This window comes from Helicoverpa armigera, chromosome 3 (assembly GCF_030705265.1).
Source record: "Helicoverpa armigera isolate CAAS_96S chromosome 3, ASM3070526v1, whole genome shotgun sequence".
In the NCBI taxonomy this organism is placed as follows: domain Eukaryota; kingdom Metazoa; phylum Arthropoda; class Insecta; order Lepidoptera; family Noctuidae; genus Helicoverpa; species Helicoverpa armigera.
The window spans coordinates 6,086,510-6,103,316 of NC_087122.1; the positions used below are offsets into that span (position 1 = coordinate 6,086,510).

At 34.6% G+C, this 16,807-nt stretch overlaps 1 protein-coding gene across 1 annotated transcript in view; it reads left to right on the forward strand.

Moving 5' to 3' along the window:
- LOC110380488 (cullin-associated NEDD8-dissociated protein 1) overlaps positions 1 to 16,807 on the forward strand; it is a 574,273-nt gene that overhangs the window by 474,952 nt on the left and 82,514 nt on the right. The window lies entirely within an intron of this gene.

The following is a 16,807-nucleotide window of genomic DNA, read 5'->3' on the forward strand; positions in this document are numbered from 1 at the left end:
ATAAACATCCTTTAACGTCGTGTCTACGTTATAAAAACCAATATTTTCAACCTGGTCTTTGAAAATTCCCATTGAATTGATTTGTACTGAAGTGGTTATTACAATATTTTGTTAGTTAACATGTTTAAAAAACGAATTTCAGGTCTTCTAGTGTAACCTTTTGCTACTCTCTCGAGAATATCAGACATGGCAAGTAAACTCGCCCATTCAAACGCGCCAACGCGTCGGGGATTGAAGTACCAGCAACAATGACGGTCTTTGGCTTTTGTAATACTTTATTATGTGCGCCCAAGATCCCCTGACAAAACTTTATTGGAACATCGAGTATGAACACTCGCTGATATGAGACACTAGTTATAATAGAGTGATATTATTCGATAGACTCGTGACAGAAGCCTTATAAACTAATGATTTATGTATTCACAAGTAATGGGTTTCTCTTGTACGGTTGTTTATGTTATTTATAGGGAAATTACGTTTTATTCGTAGCGTATGTAGGTCGCAAAATATGTGATTTTTTTTTTGTTTTTCTTTTGTGGTCCACATTATTTCCAGATGTTTACGTCATTTTTATAAAGTATCTACTTTTTAATACTTATAAAAAATACAGTTTCGTTATTACAGACTTTTATTATAAAAAGGTCAAAGTAGTATTGAAGACAAAGGCATAATATAAAATGGAAATTACTTTCACATTAAGTACGAGTAAAAATATTTCCTGCAATTTGCGTAACCAAAAAAAGACTTTTAGGAAAACTTAATTTATAAGCATTTTATTTTCTCAGTGAAATGTGGAAATAATTCCTCAAGAAGGTTTTATATAATGATTTACCGTTTCCCAAGTTTTGTCCTCGGTGCCATAGACCTAGGTTTTTTTAGGTTTAGTAAAAAAATAATGTCACTGTTTTTTTGACCCCTTTACGTATTTGCTAACCGCGATCAGTTCATCTTACTAATATGAATAAAGAGGAATCATTTTTTTTGTTTGTTTGTACTCTAAAGGTTCCGAAACTACTTAACCGATCAAAAATTTTTTTCACTGTTGGAAAGCTACGTTCACTCTCCCTGAGTAACATAGGCTATATTTTGTGCCGGTACGTTCACTACTTTTCACGGGACGCGGGTAAAACCGCGTGAAGTCGACTAGTTGATAGGAATAGAGAGCAATTTGATGAAGTGAATAGTGCACTCTCCTTAGTTACGCACTGGTTTACAACAAATAATTTAGTTCTTAATGCTAAAAAAACTAAATGTGTTAAGTTCACCTTGCCTAATGTGAAACACTTAGGACCTAATATTATCCTAAATAATGAAGTTCTTGAAACTGTGAAGTCAACAGTGTTTCTGGGAATAACAGTTGATGCAAAGCTACAGTGGGGCTCGCATATATCTAGCCTCGCGGGAAGGCTTAGTTCTGCTGCCTACGCCGTCAGAAAAGTAAGACAATTCACTGACGTAGACACAGCTCGATTAGTCTATTTTAGTTACTTTCATTGCGTTATGTCCTATGGTATTCTACTGTGGGGCAAAGCTGCAGATATCGAAAACATTTTCGTACTACAGAAACGAGCCGTTCGTGCAATATATCAGTTAGGTAGCAAGCATTCCTTAAGGGAGCTTTTCAAAGAAATAGGTATCCTTACTGTGGCATCTCAATTCATCCTTGCTAACATACTATATATTAGGCAGAATATTCATCTCTACACTAAGAAAAGTGATGTCCACAGTATCAACACTAGGAACAAGCATAAACTGTGCGTACCCATTCACAGGCTTCACAAGGTGCATGGAACATTTAAGGGGCTAGGTATACGATTTTATAATAAACTTCCTCAGTCGTTACTAGAATTGCCATTTGATAAATTTAAAGTCCAAGTCAAATCTATTCTGTCGAAGAAAGCCTACTATACTGTAAATGATTACATAAACGATAAGAGTAGTTGGTCCTCATGTTAAACACCGGACAGCTTCAAGAGTTATCATTGATAGTTGATGTGATTTACTTTTATTTTATACGTGACATTTTCCATTTTGTATGGTATAGGTACTGACAGATTACCACCATCGTACTGTTTTCACGATGAGTTGTATCGCAATTTTGTAAATGGTTTACTAGCGACTGTAAAACTATTAGTATTAACTGTTTTCTTGTTATGTGGTTGCAAGTCGTCATGCTCCCTTAGACAGTATTGCTTGCGGTAGCGTCGGTGGTCGGGTTGCCTCCCTCCCTCAAAAATGTGCGAGGGGGGCGATGGCTGATCCTCGCGTTATGCTCGTGAACGGGTGCTGCTTGTGGTACCAGGTCGTCTTGCTGACTACATAATTATTTTCTTGACCCGTAATATAATGTGTATGACTTTTGATTTGAGCAGTAGTCCTAGTTCACCGTTTTCACTGTTTATGTTGTCGCTTGGTACGCCCTAAAACTATACCTATTTTCAATGAATGGAGACATTATGTTCTCTCTTTTTTTTCCACATTATTTTTTTTTGTAGCTTCTTGAGTAATAGGTATGGGAAAGGTGTGTACTAGCTAACATGATTACATGTTTACTTGTTTTTTTTTTATATACAAATTTATGTGTATTATTTTTAGTGACATTTTTATTTTATTTTTTTGTATACGGTTCTTCAAACCATACAGACAGAATTGTGTTGCTGGGGAGTTTGTTCCACCACTTCTTCTTCCCAGCAAAAACACATAGGAAGTGGTGAAGGGCGGGCGTTTTGGGGGCTGTCTTTTGTAGATTTGACGTTCAAAAAGTGCTGATTTTCAGCCTACTTTGAATAAATGACTTTTGATTTTTTGATTTTGAGTTTTAGATAAAAATATAGCGTTAGTGTAGTTTACTTGTATATTTAGTAAAATTTATATAATGACGAAAGCTGAAGTTAGTCACTGTCAGAATATTATAAATGTACTTATATTAGCAGACGATACTTCGGCGATCCGAAGCGGAACGCACTTCCTATAGTATGACCTGTTATTTCGGGTTCAGTACATCGGATCTGTACACACTACACGACTTTTAGCCACCCACTCATATCAATAGGTTATTAATTCGACCTTTGGAAAATTCCGTTATTATGCCTACTTATTTCTACACGTGGAAATGTGAATCCATGAAAGAGTTTCCTGCTTCAGAAATACTTTTTAATGTAAACTATGGTTGGTTACAACAGCGGGGCTAAGTGATGGACCGAGGTCTCTCTCATACGATCTAGACCACCATGATTAATTTGTCCAGGTCATCCGATTGACGTCAGGCAATCTATACTAATATTACATTCTACATATACCACCCGTGTGCATCGTTTCACTCTTGGCGTGTAACAACCACCATTGACTGGTCATTCCTCCTGCTGCCGCCATGTAGTCTAGTCAAAGACGATATAATATCACACCCCAGCGCAATCGCAAAGGTAATCACGACTCTTAGCTTAACTCACTTATTGAACCCTGGACATGTTTGTGCAATACTTGAAGGTGCCAAAATGTTGAACCAAAAGTTTAAATCTAAGATCAAGTGATAGTTGGCAATGGTAATAGAGTATGTACAAAATAACATGTATCTAAGTGTCAGTAATTGACTTCAATAACGGAACTTATATACAAGCTACAGTAATACGTATACTAGATAGTCTATTTTATGCTCTGAACTGAAGGAAACTTTACAGAACTATGGGTACATAAGTCGTGATATTGATGGTAAATAGTAAAACAAAGTTTATTAACTTAGCTTACGGTTTTCACTCATTTGCAACCGACTTAAAAAAGAAGGATTTTCTTCATTCAGTTTATTTTTGGAACTACTTTTTTTTTTGGTTTGTACCTATCCGGTCAGTGTTTTTTTATATTTCACAGCAATAAAATAATTGCAACTTACATTTCGAATAACCAAACAGACCACAAATATAGCTTTCGAAATTATTACAGTTTATTTACACAATCTCGTCTGGAATGGCCAAGAATTAATTACTTAGAAATGTTAGCATACCCAAGACGACATTCAATGAAAGATGTACCTTCCAGTTGTACGGGTCCATTTATCATATAAATGGTCTACCCTAATTACTGATTCTACTCTAGTTAAGTGAATCGATGATTACGAATGTGAAAATTTAAATCTGTGTTAGCAATTGAACTGGGGAGTATAAATAATAAAAAAATGTTGTTAAACTTGCAGCTGTTACATTAAAGTTGCTTATAAATACTTCATGGTTACTATTTTGTAATATGATAGCATGTAAATGGTGATGAAGCACGTGTGGTTATAATTGAGCAAGATACTTGATTACTTTATCGGCGTTTCCCAAAACGAACGCCGCCAATAATCAAAGCTGGAAGTAAAATAACAACAGAGGAAACCTGTCCAAATTATATTAAAAAATGCGAACAAATGGAGTGATGTGTGCTGAGTTTTACGGCAGTAATAACTCATAAGTCATGGGCGTAATGTGCGTGAAATAGATTCTGCGCGCCCTCTGCCAGAATCTAGAAGAAATGTTTAAATTCTGCCGGCGCGGCCCGCTGGTCCGGAACGCTAAATTAGCCTGCCACGCCGCAGATCGCGTTGTTTGAAATATTATGTCAAATGATATGAGTATTAACTTTAAGTCTTTGTTAACATTATTTAACTTTATAAATGCGCATTTGTATTAGTTCTTTCTGCCACCATGTTAATTAGTTTAATGCCCGTGTTACACGAGGCTGCTAGGATAGCAAACTATTCCCTTCTGAATTGGGCTTACTGACTCCTGCTTGAAAAATACTACCTAGTTCTCTCTCATCTCAGACATCTGAGTCTCTAAAATAATAAGCTTCATAAATGATGAATTAACATTATTTATTTTAAACTCGTTTTAAATAGTGCCGTTTAAATTGCAGGTGCATTAAAATCAAGATGTACTAACGCATATAATTCATTTGCATAATTGTCTTTATTTATCTACGTAGTTAATTTTATTATAATTTATTACTCTTTGGAGTACAACAGAAATTATCTAAACATGATATTGATAATTATTTAGTAGTCCCGAGGGTGCAACTTAGTAATAACTGATTCGAATCCAGATTCTGCTCTATATCTACATGTAATTTAAATATTGCATGTAGATATATTCCTAAGTATTATTTTATTAAACGTAATTGTAATTAATTATATTTTTTTATTATTATTTTAGGTAATTAAGTTTTAAGTTATCAGTAAATTAATTTGACCTAATAAAGTAAGTGCTTGATGCAATTTCTTTTTAACACTAAAAACATTTTCTTGTTACGTTGGATCCAAGGAGTCTTATTTACGTTGATAGCTAAATGTCACATATAGGTACTACATGTGTTAGCCAAAAGTAGTAAAATGCAAAAAATCTCAAACCACACCTATAATAATCTAATAAATAATAATATCCAACCACATTTTACATTCATCGACATAACATTGGTACATTTGGCCTAATTCGCTAAAAAGGTATTGTGTAAATTGACAACGACAGCGTATTCCGCGTCGGAATCAATTCGCGAATGTTGAAAAACCACAACAAATTGAAATACACCGAGACCGACAAAGCTCGCAATATTATTAATTGATTGAAGTAGACGCGATGCGGATATTTTCATCTATTTGTTGATTGTACGTATCCTACATAAAGGTATCGTAGAATATGTGTGTGTTTTGACATGCCCAGTTTTTTTCTATCTCCTAATTTTATCTAATTTCAGCTAAGTAATTAGCCAATAAATAATGGCAGATTCAAGTTTTTTTTATAATAAAACAATAACAAGACAAACTAAAAAATCAGCACCAAAGACATTGAAATAAACCTACGAGAACATAGATCAGTAAAGTTAAAACGCTCTAAAAAGTCCGGGGCGATAATAAAAAAATCCGCGCGGAATAACGGCGCGACGGAGCGTTGGCGCTGAAGGGGCAATGAATAATCCTAACGTCAGCACCACGCGAGCTCACTGCCCAATTAAAAACGTACTCTTTCCACGATTTTTAGCTTAGAATATTGTATAATAAGCCAATAAAATACCCCACTTAACGCCTTCCGAGCCCCGCCGCTATGAAATATGCACTTCTCAACCTCATTATGGCAAGCTGAAATTAAATGCAAGAACTACGACGAAAACGTCGCTTACAACTTAACTAATTGAAATTTAACGTTTTAATTTGTAATTTTATTAATATATTGTTTGTAGCTGGGTTTAATTTGGACTATTTAGTATTTAGAAGATTCGTAATGATAAACTGTGAGTAATGTACGAAGACACTTTAATCCCACAACTAATAAGGCCGATACGTAGATACTAGATACATACTTACATACGTCGCAAGCTTGACATTTAACATTTCAGCTGAAGTTGAAAGGTGAGCAACCGTGGTATCTATCACTACTATGCAAATGACTACAAACTTTAGGTTAACCATTTTCAGGCTAGTTTTCGTTTTTTTCTAGGCAAGTAATGACCGTATAACCTTCATAGCTTCTTAAAGGTAGATGAAATATTAATGTCAACCTCAGTCATCAGTAAATTAGCACAAGTCACATGACTCTTCACTTGAGTACCGAATACGTCACCTTTGTAGGTACATTTATACATCTGTCCCATATTTAGCTCACTATAATAAGCATCTTTACAAGCTCCAAAATTATCTACACTTAATTGCATCTACCTAACTGCGATACTCTAAATTCATGCTCCAAATTACGTATTAATGTGTATGTTCCAGAACCTTCGATTAGACACATCGGTATATAATCAAATTTCACACTCTGCCAATAGCTAATCTGTGCTAGGAACACACTGCTGTCTTTGACGTGGCGTTCTGGCTGATTCGAGTATGAAATGCATCGTGTGTACTTGCCTTGATTGCGTTAAAACTATGTATGTAGATAGTTATTAATTTGTAAAAACATCTTGAGACAGTTATTTTTGTTGGGCAGGAACAGTGTTAATAGGTGTACCATATAAATTTTTGCCAAAGGAATAAAATGCATGTTGATTAAAACAAGCAGTTTTTTTTTTCAAAATTACAGTCATACGGTGTCTTAAATATATTGAGTCTATTAAGTATAAAGGCACTTCATGTCTATTATTTTAGAAAAATGCTCATTATAATCAATCAATAAATAATTTCTTCTCTTATATCCTATCACTATAAGAGATCCTTCTTAATTAATAAAGCAAAAATCGTTCATGTAGTTTTTACCCAGCATTAGAACTCGGTGACAAGCAGAAAAAGCATGACTTAAAGTTCCAAGTCGGGTATTATATCCCCAAAATGAAAACATAGGGATATAAATCTTGAAAGTATGCAGCAGTGTTGCCAAACGCTATGTAAAGGTATTTATTTCGCTCCAAAAATCATGAAAAGATCGTCGGGAGCGTCTTTTAATTCATCGTGAAAAATAGCCATCTTCGCTACTTGTAATTTGGATTCAATTTAACGTGTTCGGCTAACATATAGCTTATTAAATGCTGATGTAATTGAGATATAAATTAATATATTGAACTTAATTTTAGACTAGCTTCCAGCCGCGGCTTGGCCCGCGTCGAGTTCGGTTATATCGCGTTTTCAAGAGAACTCTTCAAAAGTCCGGGATAAAATGTTCTTTCTCAAGGTCAACTCAATCTCTATGTCAAATTTTATTAAAATCAGTTCAATGGTTTAGACGTGAAAGCGTAACAGATGGACAGACAGAGTTAAGCAGAGTAATACTAGTAGGGATGTCAATGAATAGAAGATGAAAATATGTATAAGTTTACAATGAACCATCATTGTAGAAATAGCGGATTTTTTACAAGCCGAGCAGATAATAATAACTTGAGTTCAAGAAACTCTCAACATTGTACATAAGTCAAAGTATGAAACCCATAATTTGTGTAACACGTCATTTAATAAATAAATTGTAACCTAAATATTAAAAGTGAGGGATCAAACGCGCATTGTTTGTTTTCCTTCAGCCGTTCCGAAGCGGCAACAAGTGGCCTAAAATAAATAAATGCCCGTTTTGGATAAGTATGTTTGTGTTATGGTTCTCACAAAACGTTACCCTTTTATGGTAAAAGATAATATGAATCTAAGATAGCTGGTTATAAACTGGACTGCTTTTATAAAGGTTAATAATTACTTAATATGTTAAAAAGAAACGAAATTTATACCGTTAAAAAAACACATTTAATTTAATTTAAGATGTTTTTTATTGACTTACCAAAAAGGAAGAGGTTCTCAATTCGGATTCTATACTTTCTGTAACAAATAAAAATAATAAATCTCTGTAGTGATTACAAAACATGTGAACTTATAATTTACTTCAAAATACTTTTCATTTTCAATAATAAGAAAATAAGCCCATATTCACAAATAGCATCATTATTTTAGCATTCCTCCCCCAAATTATAAGCATAAATAAATACAGGCATATAAATCTAAATTATCAGTCATCATGGAATGAAAAATGAAAAAAATGTGGCAAATTATTCTTCATTATTTGTAAAAAATCGACGCAACCCCAATGTTTGTTTGTGCTCGCCCTAATTCAAGGGTTGTTGAGAAGTAAACAAAATGGAGTAACCATGGCGTAACACATTGCTCGCTTGAAGTGATGACAGGTGGTGAGAAAGATTACATCTTCTTCCAAGAAGATTTTTTTGTCAAGGGTTTTTGAGATGTTCGAACGCTTTACGTATTATAATTGATTAGGATAGGTAGTTTTGGTAGATATCTTTTGCGAGTATATTCTCCATATTGTAAAAGAAGTAATTGCATGACTATTGACTTGTGTGTTTTACATTTTGAACACAACGATCCGTATAATTTCCTCCAAATTTTAATAAAAACATTTTTACGTTCATTCACAACAAAAATCTTACAACGTAGTACTTTTCATAATGCCAACTCCATTCCACCAAAAACTAAACAAATTATAATAAGACCGTTTAAAATTATGCTCCTATTACCAAATTGGATAAAGTCTAGAACAGTACACGGAGACAATTTCTTTAAAAGCCCTTAATATCTTTTTAAGAGTTCTTATCGCGGAAGGGGTACTAAACAAGGCGAGTCGCGAACATTATTTAGAAAAAAAAACCACAAGGAGTTTACTTGTTTCGAAAAGGCGGGTGGTTGCGGCATCAGATAGTAGCAGATTTGCGGCCGCGCCATTAACAAATTACCTCTTTAAAGCGCCCCTTTATAGGAAGGTTTAGCCGACTTTATTTCTACATTACTTGTTAATATTTGCACTAGTTTAAATATCATATTTTAGCGATTGATTTTTAGTTTAAAATCTTTTTCTTGACCATCGATGGATTTAATGATTTTGGAAAATGTAAAATCTATTTGTGTACTTAAACATTTAAATATACACAGATCAGTGTATTTTCATGAATATTGATTCGACTATTTAGTACCACTAAATATCGAAACGTAGGTGTATCACTTTACCTATATTTTTAACTATTTATGAAAGAACTTAGTTCTATTTTCACACACGGTCGCGTGTTTACATGCGATAATACAAAAATGTATACGGTCATTTTGTATAGAATCTAGTATATAAATAAGGTACATACATCCTACTCGCGTAGAACTCCTTTGTCTAGGATATTATCATAAATATCGTGCGCTTCTTTCTTTGCGGAACTTACTTAGTATAGATAGTCACGGTCAACACGATTTTATTATAGAAAACTACGTGGAAGTGAGTTGTTGAAAAGATTTTCTAGTTTACATAATAAAAACTTTAACAAAAAAATAAAACCGACTTTGAGACATAGAATCTTTTTTTGAAGTCGGTTCAAAAGATTGTGTTTTTTTACAAAAAAGTTTGTTTATTTTAACTGTATTATAACGAAAGTTTTCAGTGGCCTGATAATGGTCATAAGTAGGTTCTTTTTTCTATAATTTTGTGTGTCAGTAACACAAATTATCCAAAGCCCCAAGCATGAATGAAATAATATTTCTTAGCGTTTGTCGAAATATTTTCACTTCGAGATAGAAATATTTTACAGTAAATCAGCCTATTTAATTGTAAAAACGCCTCGCTATAATTTACAACCCTCGTGCCATAACTCAATTAAGTTCTTTAAATAAAATCTCATGTAATGCAACGTATCTTTTCTTTATGTTAAAAATTGTGTCCTAAGAATAACAGGAGGTAATCATGGCGTCTTTTATACCTATCATATTTCTGTTTGCAGCTGAAGTTCCCAGTACCAAAAGATTTGTGTAAAAGAATACAAAAAATAATACATAAATCGAAATATTAGAGTACCTAGGCTTGTAAGTTGTAAGGCAGCTAAGTTACTCCAAGCGTACATTTTAGTTAAATTAACCCTTTAATTCGCAACGTTGCACCGATGCAACTATCCAAACAAAAAAATATATTGCAAGGACCATCATTATTTTTTCTTATTTACATAAATTTTAATAATGGATATACTGCTGCCATCTATGAAAAAAAATATTTAACCAACTCACGCGCATCATTACTTAGTTGTGACCAAAATGATGTCGCGTCGACATTGCGCTCGTAGACGACCGGTGAGTTTTAATAAATATAAATAGTTTTTATGCATTTATTGACAACTATTATTTGAAATATTATTGTTTATGAGCCATATAACGCCAATGTCAAATTCATATTCTACTATGAAATATAAGCACGTATTTACCGACGTTGCACATTTGCGACACTGCGAAGCTTTAGCATAAGTACTTTTGATTTCGTACGTTGCACGGGTGCCACGTCGCGCTTTTACTAACACCGAATAATTAGTATTTTCTTTGTATGGGTTTTGTGTTTTTTTTACATTTATGGGAGTTGACGGTATTATGTTTTTATATTGACTGTTCTGAAAGTTTGCTAATGTACGACTAAGCTAGATTACTAAATAATGAATGAATATCGCTATTACTAACTATCTTCTGACAGCGGTTTCACCCGCATCCCGTAGGAACCACGGCACGAACTCGGATAAAAAGTAGCTTATAGCCTTCCTCGATAAATGGGCTATCTAACACCGAAAGAATTTTTCAAATCGGTCCAGTAGTTCTTGAGATTAGCGCGTTCAAACAAACAAACAAACTCTTCAGCTTTATAATATTAGTATAGATATGCTCGTTTTTTACTAAAACTTGTGTTAACTCATGTATGGTGTTGGTGATTGCTGCATGTTTGTTTTTTTTTGCTTATTACCAGGGAGGCTTAAAATAGCAGAGAGCAAGACAAATTTTAGCTTTGGTTCAAACTCAAATTGGCTCGAGTTCGCTCAAAAAGAAGTGCTAACTGTGTACCAAGAGTTGTAGCTAAAAGAGTACAAGAGAACTCTTCTTAGTTTCAAGTGGCAGCGTGGGAAATTCAAATATCCAGCAGAGTTTGATATGCCTGATCTTAGCACTGGTAGTACCGTACCGCAACAGAATCTCCGTTAGACTATTTTCTTAATTTTTTTTCTGAAGATATAATAGATTATATTACGGAGCACACCAAATGTGCAAAGCAATTGTGTGGCTGTCATTGAACATCCTTGGCAGTCGTTACGGGTAGTCAGAAGCCAGTAAGTCTGACACCAGTCTAACAAAGGGGTATTGGGTTGCCCGGGTAACTGGGTTGAGGGGGTCAGATAGGGCAGTCGCTCCTTGTAAAGCCGAGTACTCAGCTACATCCGGTTAGACTGGAAGCCGACCCTAACGTAGTTTGGGAAAAAGGCACGGAGGATGGAGGATGATGACCAAATGTGCAAAGCAAAGAAGGTAAATCTATAAACGTTACCAGAGATGATGTGCGTGATTTTCTAGCTATCACAATTATGATGGGTATTGTAAGAATGCCGTCATATCGAGACTACTGGAGTAATGATTTCAGATTTCCTGTCGCTGATGTCTAAAAAAGTATGAGTTCATGAGAAAATATTTGCATTTCATGGATAATTCGGATCTGAATAACGATCGTTATTTTAAGGTTCGGCCGATATTAGAAAAAGTAAGGACACAAAAGTACAGATTTGATAAAATTGGCCATTTTCCAGTTTTTGTACAGCGAGGTAGGTGCAAATACTGCAAAACTGGGTATTCAAAAGTCCACTGTTCACAATGTGAACAACGTTTGTGTTTAGTTCCCAAAAGAAACTGTTTCTTTAACTTTAATAATGTAGAATAAATATGTTTTTTAATATATTTTGTTTTTCATTTATATCTACACTAGCTTTTGCCCGCGACTTCGTCCGCGTGGAATAGTGACTTCCGGCAGATTTTTGGTTTTACCCACATAGTTCCCGATCTCGCGGGATTTTTGAGAAGTTCCCGCTCCCGCAGGATTTTTGGGATAAAAACTATCCTATGTCCTTTCTCGAGTTCCAAACTATGTCTGAACCTACCAAACTTCATCCAAATCGGTTCAGTAGTTGAGTAGTAGTTGGGCCGATACCCAACCAAATGCGTGTAACGAAACCATAGCGCGATCTATTTCGATCCCAACGCCATCTATCGAGCATAGTGACAACTCGGATTATTTATCTATACTCCGTTCGGGCATTTTCTTTGTACTAAAAGTAGTATTATATTGTTATTATTATTTTTTTCATACCTTTTTACTATTTATTTACCTTTTTCCGATGAATTAAAACAATATGAACCGAACTCGTGTAACGATCGACACCATTGCGCGTAGTAGGTACTAATAGAATTATCTATACTCCGTTAGAGCATTTTCTTTGTAGTAAAACTTTTATTATATTAATATTATTTTTTTTACACCTTTTTACTGTTTATTTACATTTTTCTGATGGATTTTCCGATGAATTAAAACAATAACATGAACCGAACACGTGTAATGACACCATTGCGCGATTAACGCCATCTATCTACGGAGCATAGGAATAACAGCTCGACATTTGACCAATAGATGGCACTGTATGTCCGTAATAAATTTTATTTTTTATTTTTATTTTTTGTAATAAAAACTATCCTATGTCCTTTCTCAAGTTTCAAACTATGTCTGTACCAAATTTCACACAAATCGGTTCAGTAGTTTAGGCGTGAAGAAAAGACAGACAGACAGACAGAAAGACAGACAGACAGACAGACAGAGTTACTTTCGCATTTATAATATTAGTTTGGATTTTATTCCGTAACGTGGGCACTGTTGTAAATATACAACACTGATTTCAACCTGTACATGTTCTTGTGTTTCGCAATGTAGCACATTTACAACATACTATATTTGGATATATATGTATACCAGATTTTTATTTTTATTTTTTTGAGCACTTGTAAGATCTAAATAAACAATAAATAAAAAAATAATAATAAATAAATTCAATTCTTTTTTTGAGCTTTAAAGGGTTAAAAGAGCATAGCTGGCTAGAACTTAATATAATAATTTTAAAAGCAGGGTCCGTGCAATATTAATATTTTTAAGAACGCGTCGGCTTAGATTAGAGTGGTAGGGTCGAGAACGCAGCCGCAGTCCGTTGCGGCCGGAAAGGAAGATTTACCCAAATTTCGAGCTACGTTAAACACTCAGTTTCATTTTTAAATATTTAAATGTACCCACCGTATGTGCTCACTGAATGTAAAGAGATACTTTCTGTATCTTGGATACGTGTGGTCTTTCAGTGGCTAGGAATGTTTGACTATTTCTTTGACGTATAAAACCATATTGGTTTTGGATCGTCAACTGATCAAGGAGTTTCTTTGTTGGTATTTTTGAAAAATTAAATAATTAGCTACTAATTAGCATAGTTTGTAAGTTTTCTTCATGAAATTTCGTGGATGTATCGTAACCGTTGTTCTTATTTTAAATGGGGCGTATCACGATGCGGAAGTGACATGCCGTGACGTCACATCCGGGCGGTGTTACGCACAGCGCAGGCGCAGGGTTGCCACCGGAAGCAGGAAGTTGTGGTGTTGCGGCGCACAATCTGGAGTTGGACGGCGGGAAACACTGAATCAAGTGCAGCCTGAGCTTTCTGTTTTATATATGAGAGTGTAAAAGATATATGGGTACGTTTTCATATCATCCGCCGAGGTAATTCCCGTTGTTAGGTTTAATTGTTCTTACATGCGTGTGTCCGCTGTAGTGGGCGTGCAGTCGTGCGTATGTAGGCGTGAGCCCACCGCCTCGGTGAGAAGATACCTACCTACATAGGTACTTGTGTAGTGACGGGAAAGGGGATTAGTGTAGTGCTACCGTTTACCGTTTCAATTGATTTAGACAATTAAGTTGGACTGATTTAATGTTATCGCTGATGTATCTAATGGGAAGTTGTTCAGGAAGGCTTGTATCGTCTATTCCGAACATAATAATAATATTTTAGAAGTATCATAAAATTGGCTTATAAACAGCAACAATACCACCCTGTGTTAAATTTTGATTTTGGAAAGTATCCAATAAGGATCGACTTAACCCTACTTTGCATTATACTAGGTAACTAAATATAATAAATGGTCTAACAATATCCATTTGATCACTTTTTAAACTTTAAAGAAACGCGTATAAAGTTATGTAGCTACATATCGAATGTTGGATGACTATTTGTCTAAACTAAAGCTTGTAGGCTCAGTTTCGTTGTAACGTAAGTGAGTCAATACCTAGAAGGCGCTGAATCGCCCCCATGATCTCGATAACGTAATGAAGCGTAACTGAATGTTATGTCTATTCGCATTGACGGAGGTGGTGTTGCTCAAAAGCTATATTTGGTGAAACAAAGAATTTCCTCTTCTCGCTCTATAATAGTTGTGGAGCAGGACAGATTGATTCAGATGGTAAAAGACAGCGTCATTTTAAACACTCAGTTCGAATCTCTCTATCCGATTTCACCAAGAAAGTTGATCACTCTTTCCTCTATTGGTAATAGAACAATCTGATACGTACTGATAGTAAAAGACAGCGTCGCAGCTCTTCTCATGGAAGTGGGGAAAGTCCCATGGGAGACCGATGTACAATGTGTCGGGTAAAGTTAACAACTTTAGTTTTTTATTAGTAAAATATAATATAGCTGTCACTAGTCCAGATGTAGAACACAATTAACCAAATCCATCGCATTAAACGTTCTAAAATAGTTTCGTCGAAAATCTTCATAACACAATCCGTTTCAAAATTTATTTGTAGACATGTAGAGACGTGGATTGCGAGACTTCCGAGACATGTGTCTGAACTTCCACTCGAAAACTTCATCGGAGCAAAGAGTAAAGCCCTGTTCTTGTAACGTGCACCGGGAACGGTTTTATATCTTCATAATTTAATAAAATGAGTAATTTGAGAGCTTTTACCGTAATTAAGGTTCTTATTTCTCGAGGAGTGCCAGTTTGAAGGAATATTTTGTTCTCGTTTCGAGTGTGTTTTGTTTTGTGGTACTCGAATGAGAAGTTATCTTGTTTGTTTAATTAGCTACTCTAATAATTTTATTTGAATTTTAATTAATTTGTTTTATTGTTACCTGAAACTGAATTGTTAATCTTTGAGACCGAAATATTCTTTTCACTTCATAATAGTTTTAATAAAATATAGTTCAAATAAAAAAAAAAAACATTATTATTTAAGAGATTTGGGCAACTATTTCCTGAAATTGAACACTAAAGTTGTCGCACAATTTGTAAGAATCGGGCTTGAAGACTTCTAGTCCAATTCAATTTTCACGTAAGCCCATCCAGGTAACGATTTGTAGCTGGTGTCAAATTCTTTGAAAACTATTCTTTAAGTTATAGGTACGATTTACTTCACAAACAATAAATAAGTACCTACTTAAAATAATTTATATTTATTTATCTAATATCCTATTACACTAAATCCTAGTTCCAATAGATCTAAATCCTCTAAACCCATTCGACTTATCGCTTTGAATTATCTTCGATATTGATAGAATCACCTAAAATTCTTCACGGACCGTGTTCCCGGTGCATGCACCTGCATTTTATTCGTTATAAAACAGATCATAAAAGTTTAATCAAAACCAGACATTGGCACCTCAATTTCGGTTATAACAGATGTTGGGATATGAAGAAGGCGTACGTAAATATGGTGATTTCGGAATTTCGAGGAAATTTATATCTATTGAATGATAGCTTGGAATTTAACTGGTATTTTTAATATGCATTATAAACCTTGCTACATCGCTGAGATGATGTCATTTACTATTTATTAAATACTTACTAGCCTCCGCTCGCGGCTTCGCCCGCGTGTCGTGTTGATGAAAAGTAGCCTATGTGTTAATCGAGGGTATCACCTATCTACATACCCAACGAAATCGGTCCAGACGTTTTATCGTGAAAGAATAACCAATATACATTCTCACAAACTTTCTCATTTATAATATTAGCAGGAATAGTAACTAGTAGGAATATTAGGATTTATAATATTATTCAGGAATATTAACGTCTCGACTTATTACAAATCCTAGATAATTAAACTGGTAACTGCATCTAAGAACAAATACAACAATATAAATTTCGCAATTTACAAAAACATTATCAACTTTGCTTTGCGCATTCTGTCACCTAAAAGTTAGTTTTCCAATCGCAACTGTTGTACCGGACAAACTCCTGTTCTGCGGTTAAAAATTGTATCAGTTAAGCAACTGTTGTTAGTTTGCGCTCAACTTTACATACTTGCATGATTTATTTTTTTCAATAAACTCTACTTTTTCTCTTTTATTTTGAGTGTAAATAATCCCATGAGATGTAGGAATCTGATGTCCAATTGCATAAAAGAGGATCGATAGGGCAATGTGTAAAATAATCAAACCTTTCTTAGACCATATACCTATTTATGAAAAAAATACGCAACATTTGTTTGTC